Source organism: Peromyscus maniculatus, chromosome 22 (genome assembly GCF_049852395.1).
Source record: "Peromyscus maniculatus bairdii isolate BWxNUB_F1_BW_parent chromosome 22, HU_Pman_BW_mat_3.1, whole genome shotgun sequence".
Taxonomy (NCBI): domain Eukaryota; kingdom Metazoa; phylum Chordata; class Mammalia; order Rodentia; family Cricetidae; genus Peromyscus; species Peromyscus maniculatus.
Genome location: NC_134873.1, coordinates 12579189 through 12591824, shown reverse-complemented (window position 1 = coordinate 12591824; position 12636 = coordinate 12579189). Strand labels below are relative to the sequence as shown.

At 39.5% G+C, this 12636-nt stretch overlaps 1 protein-coding gene across 1 annotated transcript in view; it reads right to left on the bottom strand.

Moving 5' to 3' along the window:
* LOC102920979 (uncharacterized) overlaps nt 1–10184 on the bottom strand; it is a 58258-nt gene extending 48074 nt beyond the window's left edge. The window contains exon 1 of the mRNA XM_076559083.1: nt 10099–10184. The gene's annotated coding sequence lies outside the window, so the exon portion shown is untranslated. The remainder of the gene's footprint in view (nt 1–10098) is intronic.
* Nucleotides 10185–12636: the final 2452 nt, after the last annotated feature.

The following is a 12636-nucleotide window of genomic DNA, read 5'->3' as shown; positions in this document are numbered from 1 at the left end:
TGCTGTCTGGAACACCCAAACTTATAGAATGTGTATGTGTTCAGCAAACCAGAATTTTCTCACACACCATCAATAATCATGTTCACGTACATTTCTTGTGTGTTCCCATGATTAATTAGTTAATGGGCCCTTGATGATTAACTCAGTCTGCTACCCTTACTAAGGCGCAGGGTATTTTTTCATATCACAATCCATTTTGTAATTGCAAACTAAAAAATAATCTTAAAACTTTACAGCCTTGGAGCTGGAAGGCAATTGTCACCAAGCCATACAACCTAGGTTTGTTCCCTGGGACCCTCAAGGTAGAAAGAACGATTTGATTCCCAAAAGAACACACAAGTACATGCGCACACACACATGCACAGAGAGAGAGAGAGAGAGAGAGAGAGAGAGAGAGAGAGAGAGAGAGAGAGAGAGAGAGAGAGAGAGAGAGAGAGAGAGAGAGAGAGAGAGAGAGAGAGAGAGAGAGAGAGAGAGATTTTAAAAATCACCATTGAACCTGTAAGATTATATTAAATGGGTAGTTTAAATCCAGAGATGAGAAAAATGTAGGAGTATTCAGCCTGGAATAGGGAAAATTGTTTCTAGGATGCTTAAATTTTACTGTAGAAAAGACTGAATGGACCAGTGGTGGGGGAAGTTTGTTAAGAGATCATTTCAAAAGGATAAACAAAACATGTTAATCCTCAAGGCACCTGGTTACACCAATTTTGTGAGACTATGTGGGCATTGATGAATCATGGGAAAAGGGCGAGAGTTTCCATTTGATTACTTGATTCCACAGTCCATTTACCATTTGAAAACAGACCATCCTGTTTTACTTACATTTTAAAGCAATAGTAATTTGAGCCTCCCCTCAAATTATATATATGTGTGTGTATACATATATATATATATATATATATATATATATATATATATATATATATATATATAGTGTGTGTGTGTGTGTGTTCATTAATCTTTTGAAATAGGAGCTCACCATTTGATAAACTGAGATGTGTGAGGTGTTCTGGAGGTGCCCTACATAGAATTATAAGATAAAATGAAACTTCATTCTGGGATTTCCACACACCATATTGTCTCTTCCTACCAGGATTTCTTTCAGATCACTGGGCTTCATGGGCATAGTGAGAGTGAACTATAGGCTTAGGAAGGGTTTTTGGTGGAATGCCTAGAAAACTGCAGTTGTAAAGCAGGGAACAGAGTAAGGCCTTCTGGTGGTTTGAATGTGAATGCTTTGAATGAGCCCCCATAGGCTCATATATTTGAATGCTTAGTTCAAATGCTTAGTGAACTGTTTGGGAACGATTTGGAGGTGTGGTCTTGTTTGAACAGATGTGTCACACTGGGAGAGGGTTTTTCCGAAGCCCACTCCAGCACCCTGCCAACTCTCTCCACCTGCCACTGGGATGTAAAACTCTAAGCTACTGCTCCAGCTGTGGCTGTCTACTTCATACCGTGACGATACTGGCTGGACTACCCCTCAAAATCTCTAAGCAAGCCTCCAATTAAATGCTTTCTTCTAAGAGTAGCCTTGGTTATGATGTCTCTTTACGACCATAGAAGAGCAATGAAGATAGGCCTTAAGCAACTAGTAACTGAGCTACATGCTTACTTCTCTGACAGCAGGAGGCTTTATTCTAGGGGGAGGGGCTCCATTTCTTTCTCAAGACTACCAAACTCCCCCTATCGGACTATCCTGTCAACATGACTTTATTTGCAAGGACTGTCGCAACTTGGGGAAAACCCACTTGTAAGGTGTGCTGATAAGTAATTCAAAGTTTAGTCAGAATAGATTTCACTGTCATCGGGAAAACCATGGGTATAGACTGGAGATGGGAGAGGTGCCTAAGTTCATACAGCACAGAGCATTTCCCTCTGAATTCATCCTGTCTTTACAGTGACAGCAGGATAGGGCCTGTGTGCTGTCTCTGAGAGAGGCTGAATCAAACAGCACATTCCTAGAAAGAGAGAAACTTGAGAAACTTTTGCTACATGTGTGTTTTATTTCTCTTGATCTGTTTGGTCGATCATTTTTTTTTAAAGGTAAAAAGTGAACATTTGGTAAATGTATGTCTGGAATTGCAGGTTAGAAAAATGGCACACCATAGAAGTGTGTTTCATTGCCCTGGGGTGCTTCTCCAGAAAAGAACATATTAATCACTTGTATTTACAAGGATTACAGGGCTTGAGTGAAAAGCACTACCAGCTCTTTGCTTTGGCTTCCAGAGAGTTGGTTTAATCGGAATGTACTTTGTGACAACTGGAAATGTTTGTAAGAGAGAGGCAGCCAGAGATTTAAAAAAAAAAAAATGCTTTTGTGTCCTGCCTGCTGGAGAAAATGATTTGAGTGTCATTTTGAAAAAGATAGGTTGCATTCTAACACACACATTTTAGGCTTTCTCTAGATTCCAGGACAAAACCAAAACCTCTTGAATATTCTAGGGTAATGAGAACGTTATAAAACCATTTCAGGCAATATTTGAAATTATGATAATGAGGTGATTCAAGTGCTGTTACTAGATAACTTCAAGATGGACATTGGTGACTACATTATATAATCTGTGTGTGAATTAGAGAACAATTTTTGGGAGTCAGTTACCTATGTGCCCTGGGAATTGAACTGGTTTCTTAAACTTGATGGTTGAGTACTCTTGCTGGCTCAGTTTTTTGTATTTGTTTTTGTTTTAATTTAGGCTGTATTATAAAATATTTGACACTTTTGTCCTAAGAATATCTTAACATTTTTAAAATTTCGGGGTAATATGTGTTTCTTTGGTTGTTTACCATAAAATGATTTCAAGCAGTGTCTGTAATTATACCAATAAAGTAATTCAAGGTGGCCCTGCTAGATAACTTCAGGATGGAAGTGGTGACTAGACAGACCAATCACAGACTTTGCTGACTCTAGATGAGAGTTTGGGAACTGATCAGAATTGAGCCTCTTTATGGTGGAGCTTTAAAAAAGAACATTTATTTGCATATATTCACCCCCCTCTCTCTTTCTCTCTCTCTCTCTCTCTCTCTCTCTCTCTCTCTCTCTCTCTCTCTCTCTCTCTCTCTCTCTCTCTTTCTCTCTCTCGTGTGTGTGTGTGTGTGTGTGTGTGTGTGTGTGTGTGTGTGTGTGTGTGTCTGTCTGTCTGTCTGTCTGTGTGCATGAAACAACATGCATATGTGTTGCTGGATCCTTATGACTCCCACGGGAGAGAGGGTGAGAAGGAGCATCAACAATACAGATACAGTTGAAGGCAAACAGCAGACTCATTTATTCAATAACAAGGAAGGCCTCATATACCCTCCCAGCACCCAGGCTGTGTCTCAATGTGGAGGCATTGCATGGAGGCATTGATTGGGCAGATCAGGAACTCTAACAGTGATCAGGAACTCTGACAGCACCTGTTGCTAGGCCCTCAGGCAGATTCCAGGTAGGCTCATTAGCAAGTATGTTATGTGCATGCCTTGGCAACTGGTTTGAGCTAATTTCCTCGACCCTATGGGCCTGTCTTACTATACATATGGAAATCAGAGGACAGCTTTTGAGTGTTGATTCTCTCCTTCCTGTATGTGGGTTCTAGGGATCAAACTTTAGGTCACCAGGCATGGTGGCAAGCCCCTTTACCTGTTGAACCTCAACACTGCCAACCCTAAGTGGGCTTCTGAAATACTGGTATGAGGGGGGAAATGGTGTTTTGACACCCCAGAATAAAGTTTCCTGGCTCTCCAGGGTTTTCCTAGGCCATTCTGTGCTACATGTGCAAAAGTAGAGTGGACTTAGCTTAGGAAAATGTTTAATTTTCTGAGTGTGGTTTTACCATTGTGAATACTGGGCAAAGCAAGGCTGCCTCCTTGAGTTGTTTTCCCTTTATTTCTTTTGTAGAAGTATGCCAATAAATACTAACTTACTTCACCATTTTACAATTTGTATTCATATTGGGAGAAGAGTGTGACTTTTTGTTTTTGCTGGAACCTGATTTTGGCTAGAAATGATTAAGTATATGGAAGCAGAATGCTTTTGGAATAAATTATTTCATATTTTTATAGAATATAAGAAATCTAAGGAATTATCATGCTTATGAACAAATAGGGCATGGTCACTTTAGCATATCTTCCGAATCTTATCTTGCTCTATGTTCATAGGTCTCTATAGTTATTTTTGATGGGAGAATTTTGTATATATTATTTTGTATATATCAAGATGAGTTTTACTTGGTTTTGATGTCTTGAATTTTGAAAGAGTTAATATTGCCAGGTAGTGGTGGTACATACCTTTAATCCCAGCACTTAGAAGACAGAGAGGTGGATCTCTGAGTTCAAGGCTTACCTAATCTACAGAATGAGTTCCAGAACAGCCAGGGTTACACAGAGAAATGCTGTCTTGAAAAACAGAAAGCCAACCAACCAAGCAAACAAAAACACCTCAAAACAAAAACTAATATTGTCATTAGTTCTATGTGGAAAAGGTGTGTGTGTGTGTGTGTGTGTGTGTGTGTGTGTGTGTGTGTGTGTGTGTGTGTGTGTAAAGGTATATGTGCTTGTATATGTGTGAGATCTAAAGACAACTTAGGGTGCTGTTCTTCAGGAGCCATCTGTTTTGATTTTGCTTCTCCCACTAGACTGAGACTGGACTGGCCAAATAGGACAGTCTGTGACTTCCCAGTGAGCTCTAGGGATCTGCCCATCTTTAATTACCTACTGTTGAAATTACATGAATGTGACACCATGTCTGGCTCCTTAACATAGGTTCTAGGGGTGGAACTCAGGTTCTCATGCTTACCAAGTAAGCACTTTTCCAGCTGAGCTATTTCTCCAGCCCAAAAGTTTATTTTTTTTAATGTGTGCTGTTTCTTTTATGCAAGCTCTGCTGTGGGATATGCTTCTGTACACTGTGAATATATGTTGATTTCATTGGTTGATAAGTAAAGCCACTTTGGTCCATGGCAAGGCAGGATAAATCCGGGCAGGAAATACAAGCAGCTACAGTAGAAGAAGGGTGGAGTCAGGGAGATGCCTGTCAACTGCCCAAGGAGCAACATGCCAGCAGACCAGTAAAGTCTCAGGCATGTGGCAATACATAGATTAATAAAAGTAGGTTAATTTAAGATGTAAGAGCTAGCTAGTAATAAGCCTGATCATTGACCAAATATTTATAATTAATATAAACCTCTGAGTGGTTATTCAGGAGCAGGTAGATGGGAGAGATTCCTCTGTTTACAAAGCACTTGCAAATATGGTGGCTGGTAAAGACGTATTTCAGGAATGTATAAATTCATTAATTTCCTGTGGCTTAGCTTGCCTTAAATTTTTAATGTTGACTTAATTTTTGGTTTATTTATGCATATATTTGTCACAAATCAAATAAATTATACACATGAACAAAGTGTTGGGGGGGTACATTGAGTACACACACCCTCGTGGATAAAGGAGCTTTATAAATTTGATAAGTTTCAGGGACTTCCTGAGATTCTGGCTTGCTTATTTCCTGAGTCTTAAGCTTCCTGCAGGATGGAAAGTCTCAATCCAGAAGAAATTACTACTGAAAAAAGAAGCCTTCACTAGAAAGTGTGTAAGTGGATGACTACATGTTACTGAATACGGACTGGGAATTTTCACATTTTTCCTAAAGATGCAATAGTGGTCTTCAACACAGATACTGATAAACAAAATGAAATGGGTACCAATCCCTTCTCTTGAATATTTCTAGTTTGGCAGAAATATAAACTAATGAATGCAGGTGCTCATGGAGGTTACACCAAACAGTGCTTTGAACACGGTGATGTTGAAAAACAAGATAGTGTTTTTATTAGAGACAATATGAAATTGGTTGGTGTAGAAATAGGAATGAGTTTTTTCATAAGGTAGTTATGGTAGGTATGTGAGAAGACTTGACTGTGGAAACCCAAGGAAGGAGGGTCATGAGTTTGAGACAAGCCTGAGGTACAAAATAAATCCTGGTATCAAATCAAACAACCCATGAAGTCAAACATTTTATTTTCATGTATATTTTTGCATCTGACTCAATTTGTAAAATGCATAGTTTTGTTCTTCCCTAATTTTCTTTGGAAATCTCCTAGGCTATCTTCAATGATGTTATCATCCAGCTTCTACCTTCCTAATTTTGGAATTAAAAAAAACATTCACTGTAATGCCTGGTGCAACACTTTTTATACCATGTACATTTGTATATTGGGCCCAAATTATACATTTGTAGTACTTATACTCCAAAATATTTATCCCATTCATCCTTCATACCTAAAGTAATTTACTAACAGTCATACAGCACTCCCAATGGAATAATTTCTACCTACTTGGTTTCTTTTCACTGACAGTTCTTTCATGCCTTCAAAGGTTTGGAGAACATGGGAATGTTTTCCTACATATCATAGGGTTTCTCTCCAATGTGATTTCTTCCATGTATTTGAAGGAATTTGCAAAAAATAAATGCTTGTCCACACTGCAAATACATATATGGTTTCTCACCAGCATGAATTTTTTCAGACTGGTATCAAATATTGGGAAAGATGAAGGCTTTTCCACAATGTTTACATGTTTAAGGTTTCTCTCCAGTGTGAATTCTTTCATGTCTTCAAAAGTTTAAGGAAGCTGTAAATGCTTTTCCACATTGATTATATTCATAGGGCTTCTCTCCAGTGTGATTTGAAGATATTTAGAATAAGTGAATGCTTTCCTACAATGCCCACACATATACAATTTCTCTTCAGTGTGATGGTTTCCTCTAGAGTGAGTTTTTTTTTTTTTCAAAGTTTTAGAACATTTATTTAAGTCCCAGTTAGACAGATAGTCCCACATCTTCTGGTAAGTTTCCTTTGTGTCATTTCTGATAACCAGACCTCTAAGACTCTTAATCCATCAGAGAAGATAAAATATGATTGAATCTCAAAAGGATCTCTAGAGGCCATGGATACAAGGCATAGTAGCCCTCCAAGGCCACAGAGGACCTACCTACCTCTGGTAATGTCACGAGATCCTTCCAGACTTCATTAGCTACTGGAAGAATTCCAAAAGCAAATGGCTTGTTAACAGACCCAGAGAGGAGAGCAAATGTTCCTGCACTCAACAAATGTGAGTCCTCACCAGCCTCACTCCCAGGCTTTCTTTTCAATTTAGCAGCAAGGCTTAGTTACTGACAGCCCTTATTCCATGTCCAGTGCTGCTCCCAAAAGGGTCAATGGAAGAACAATTCATGGCATGGCCCACACCTCCAGAGTTACCTCCCAAGGTTCTCATGTCTTTGAGATTTTAAAAGCAGGATGCAGGCCTCAGTTTTTCACTGTTTTCAGACATTTAAACAAAACTTTAAGCAACATATTTGAATGGATTTTAGTTTTTCTCTCTGTGGATGTTTTCTGTCCTCAAGTCTTCTTGCTTTGTGGTACTTCTTTTCTTGGCAAGCCATAGATTTGTAGGTTTTTTTTCCGTTGGGAACCAAATCTTGCTGTATACTGCTGGCTGGCCTAGAACTATGTAAGCCAGGTTACCCTTAAACAATTCTGCCTTTGCACTCAAGAACTGGGTTTCCAAGTCACTCTGTAGGCTTTATCATCACCAACCCTTCTGCTTCTTTAAGTTTCAGTCAGTAGGGGAAGAGAATGTTCAAAGTATGATCTCATTTAATCTTCAAAGCAACACAGCAAAGTACAGGTCCTGGACAGTGAAACAATTTCCCTGCAGACAAAAAAAAGCAAAGGTCTCTGACCTTTGAGTGCTATTCATGTTGTCAGTGGGGAGTTTTCAGCTTGTCACTGCAAAGCCTGGGCTTTTTTCTATGCAATTAGCTGTAATCTGAGAAAGCAGTCTTTTTTTTTTTTTTTTTTTGGTTTTTCGAGACAGGGTTTCTCTGTGTAGCTTTGCGAGCCATTCCTGGATCTCGCTCTGTAGACCAGGCTGGCCTTGATTGAACTCACAAAGATCCTCCTGCCTCTGCCTTCCGAGTGCTGAGATTAAAGGCATGTGCCACCACCTCCCAGGAGAAAGCAGTCTTAAAGGACAGTAGCATGTGAATGTCCTAAATTAAGAAAGAAGTGAGTTCAGTCATTTTTGGTTATTCAGTGTTGATTAACGCCCTGCCCCCCACTCTCAAGTAGTCCAAGCTGGCCTTGAACTTCTGCTCCTACTGCCTTCACTTTCCAGGTGCACCACCACTCCGGGATTATGGGGTGTTGGGGATTAAGCACAGGATTTAGTGCATGCCAGGCAAAGCACTCGACCAGCTGAGACACATCCTCACCCTGATTGCTTCTGAAAAATACTTTTGAGAATGTTAAAGAGTTGAAAGAGAGATGTAGTGTAGGTGCTCTAGTGGATGGCAAGGACTGATGACAGAGTCCCCTTCCTCAGGAAGGCTGATAGGCGACTTCCAGGCTCGGGGGTGCAGTCCTTTGAGCCAGTTTCTGTTGTCCCAGTCACACTGAACTCCTTGGTCACAAGCGTTCCCTGCAAGTCTGCACTGGGGTGGGTCGATGCACCGCCCACACCTCCAGAGCTTCCCAGGACCCAAGTGTTGGGGGATAGGTGGGCTGGGAGCCAGGGTGCGCATTGGGTCTTCCATGGTGAAAACACTTAGGCAGTCTGGACGGTGTCCCTCCCTTACCTGCCAGGATTCTGAGATGGGCCTTGACCCTGTATGCAAAGAGTGGGGCTTTCTGATTAGCTTAGAGTACAAATGCAGGAGACCTGTTCTTCTATTGGGTTTTACATGAATAGCAGAGCACGAAATAGAGTCCTTTGTTTGAATCTCCGTTTGCCTTCTCTGCCGACTGAATTAGCATCCCAGGATTTTTGTCACCACTCTTAAATCTGGGCTTGTTAGTTCAGCCCAACATTCCAGGTCGCTATGCACAGCATGGGGCTTTCAGAGTTTAGCCAATCATATAACGTTGAGATCAGGGAAGATTATGCTAATAAGACTCCGCCTTTTGCGCTGCTCCCACTCTGGAAGAACCACCTGGAGGCAGTGGAGAGCGGTGTTGATTTCCATCACCCCTAGGGAAATAGGATCCCTACTGCTGATCTTTCAGCTCCCCTCACCCAATGCCATGTACGTACCTTCTATGCTAAGTGTCTGTCCTGCATCCCACAAGCGGCTCTATGAATTCTTTCATGACTATAACAGGTATTGAACCGAATGAAGGGGTTTCCACAATGGTTATATGCATTAGGCTTCTCTGCAGTGAGAATTCTTTCATGCCCACGAAGAGATGAGGAACACCTCAATACTTTCCCACATTGCTTGAAGACAAAGGATTTCTCTTCAGTATAAATTCTTTCATGCTTCTAACAGTCTTTAGGACAAATGAAGGTTTTTCCACAATGCTTACATGCATGGGATTTCTCACCACTGAACTCTTTCTTGTCCTTGAAGGAACAGGGAACACCTAAATGCTTTCCCACATTGTTTTCAAACATAGTTTTCTCTCCAGTGTTAATTTTTTTCATGATCATGAAGGATTGAGGAATGTCTAAATGCTTTTCCACGTTAATTATATGTATAATGTTTTCTCCAGTGTGGTGTCTTTTGTGTTGGAGGAGTTAACAATTACTGAATGCTTTCCTACAGTGTTTACACATGCATGCTTTTTCTTTAGTTTGAGTTTCCCCATGGGCCTTAGAATAAATGAAAATGTCATCACAATGTATCACAATGTCTATATGTAAAAGTTTTCTCTCCAATTATTTCATGTTGAATAAGGTGACTGGAATTAATGAAGGCTTTTCCACATTGCTTACACACAAATGATTTTGCACTGCTGTGGACTCTTTCATTTTTGAACATCACTGAATCTCCTGAAAATTGCTTACATTCACGATGTTAACTTCCAATATAAGTTTTCTCACAATCTTGATCAGAATTTAGACTCTACAGGTTCCATTACAGTGTTTATTTTCATAGGGTTTCTTTCATAAAAGATTTCCATGTATTTGAAAGGATTCAGAATAAATCCAACATTTCTGATTTTTAAAAATTTTCTCCACTTGTTCTTGATACTCATATGGTTTCTCTACAGTTTGACCTCCGAGGAGCACATCTGACTGTAAATGACCAATGATGTACCTTGTGGCCTTATGGTTTTCACTTACAGTTACTGCTCTGGAATGTGTTGGTGGGTTTCTCCATGCTGATTACTATCTTCATACTCACAGAGTCTCTCACCCACTTGAGGTCTGCAAAAAATAATTAGTACATTACTGTGGTTTTATGATTAGTCAAGAGAAATGAGGGAGGCTGGTTCAATCTGTTATTACAGTATTTGGGATGCTGTACCAAGAAGACAGCAAGATTGTAGCCAACCTGGATCATATAGAAAGACCATGTTGGGGGGGCAGTGTTGACTTTACTTCTATAAGAATTTATGAGCATAAAAGAGCTGAACATTCAGGGATTCTAATAGTGGCATATAGTCATTTAATCCATAACACTATTGCATTCAGAAATTTAACAAACATTAATTGCCTATATCGCTGTTGAATATTTCCTATGTAAAATGGTGTGGACCGAGGAGTACAGAATTTTAAATAACTGAATATACTTCATGCAATTTGTTGGTACACTCAAACCCTAAAGGTACCTTGATAAAAATAGATTAAATACTATTATGAATGAAGACAAGTATTTGCATAATGAATAATTGGAAAATGTCTTAAATTTTGGAAATATTCACACATTATGGATTTGGGATCCTCAGATTCTGCACATTCAAACTCAATGCACTTTTTCAGAGATTAATTTGAGATTGACTCTCAGACTTGCTATCACTCTCAAAATATTTGATGCAAATTTCCTTCCCTTGAGTGTGAATTACCTCATATTTCTCTTGAGATTTCTTCAATATTTTCTTCTTCTGTTTTTACTAAGTAGTTAACATAAAGAAATCATTGATTTATTTAACATTATGCAGAAAATCATTACATTGTTTATATATTTTTCTATTATATAATGTGGTCAGAAATGGTATATTCACTATCATATTCCTTTTCAATATCTGATTTATTTATTTATTTATTTTAACTTTGAGAAAAGGTCTAACAATGTAGCCCTGGCTAGCCTGGACCTCAAAATGTGGACTAGCTCTGGTGCAGACTAACAAACTCTGCCTGCCTCTGCCTTCTTAGTGCTTGAATTGTGAGTATTACCTGTTGTGGGATATTTGTACACTGGTTTGAAGATGTATTACTATGATTGGTGTAATAAAGAGCTGTATGGTCAATAGAAAACATAAGAAAATTGGGAGGATTTTCAGGGAGAGAAAGGAAGGAGAAGGAATCTAGGTTCACAGACAGTTGCCAGCCAGATGTGGAGGAAACAGGATGAGCACTATAGAGATGAGGTAATGAGTCATAAAGCAGAACATAGATTAAAAGTATGGGTTAAAATGATACCACTCTTAGGCATATACCCAAGGAATGCACAATCATACCACAAGAACACATGCTCAACTATGTTCATAGCAGCATTATTCATAATAGCCAGAACTTGGAAACAACCTAGATGCCCCTCAACTGAAGAATGGATTAAAAAATGTGGTACATGTACACCATGGAATACTACTCAGCAGTTAAAAAAATGACATCATGAAATTTGCAGGCAAATGGATGGAACCAGAAAATATCATCCTGAGTGACGTAACTCAGACTCAGAAAGACAAACATGGTATGTAATCACTCATAAATGGACACTAGATATAAATAAAGCAAAGTATAACAAGACTACATACAACCCACAGCTCCAGAGATGCTAGCTAACAAGAAGGACCCTAAGAGGGATGCATGGATCACCCTGGGAAGGGGAAATAGATGAGATCTCCATGAGTGAACTGGAGGTAAGAGGGGAACAATAGAGGGTAAGGGATGGGGGATGAGAACATAAGGAAATGGGATGGTCGAGCTGGAACAGGGATGGAGTGGGAGAGCAATGATACCATGATGGAGGGAGACATCATGGGAATAGGGAGAAACCTGGTGCTAGGGAAGTCCCCAAGAATCCACAAGTATGACCCCAGCTTTGACTACTAGCAATAATGGAGAGGGTGCCTGAATATGGCATTTAAAATGTTTTCATAACATTTAGTTTTTCATGACAGGGAGGCATATCTCTTCCTGGCAGCACCAATTTATTTCAGGGAAGATGATGGGCATATGGAACCTCCATATAGAGTTTGCTTTCTTAGTGACAAAGTCAGCCACTGGGCAAGAAACTGCCATTGCCTCAACTGTTGACAATATGCTGTCCAAATTGGATAAACAGGGCACAAAAGAAGGCAACAATTCAACATTCCAAAGACAAGGAAAGAGAGACCTTCAAAATTCCTGCTTCACAGAAAAGTCTGTCAGATATTCTAGAACTGTAAGCCAAAGATGGATGTCCCAATGCTGCAGAGGAAACTTTGGTTACTGTCCAGGCAGCCAGATGTCTCTGTTTTTTCTATAGTTTTAGAAGTTGTTTGCTCTGCACTTCCTGTTTACTCAGATAATATTATATCTTTCTTGAGTCTCTGATGGGGTTGAAGATGAGATAGTTATAGTTCGTTTTCTTTTTACCAAAATCAGGAAAAAAAACTTACAAAAGAGATGTAAAGTTTATAATATTGAGAAACATAAACACTTTTGTTTATCTAAGAT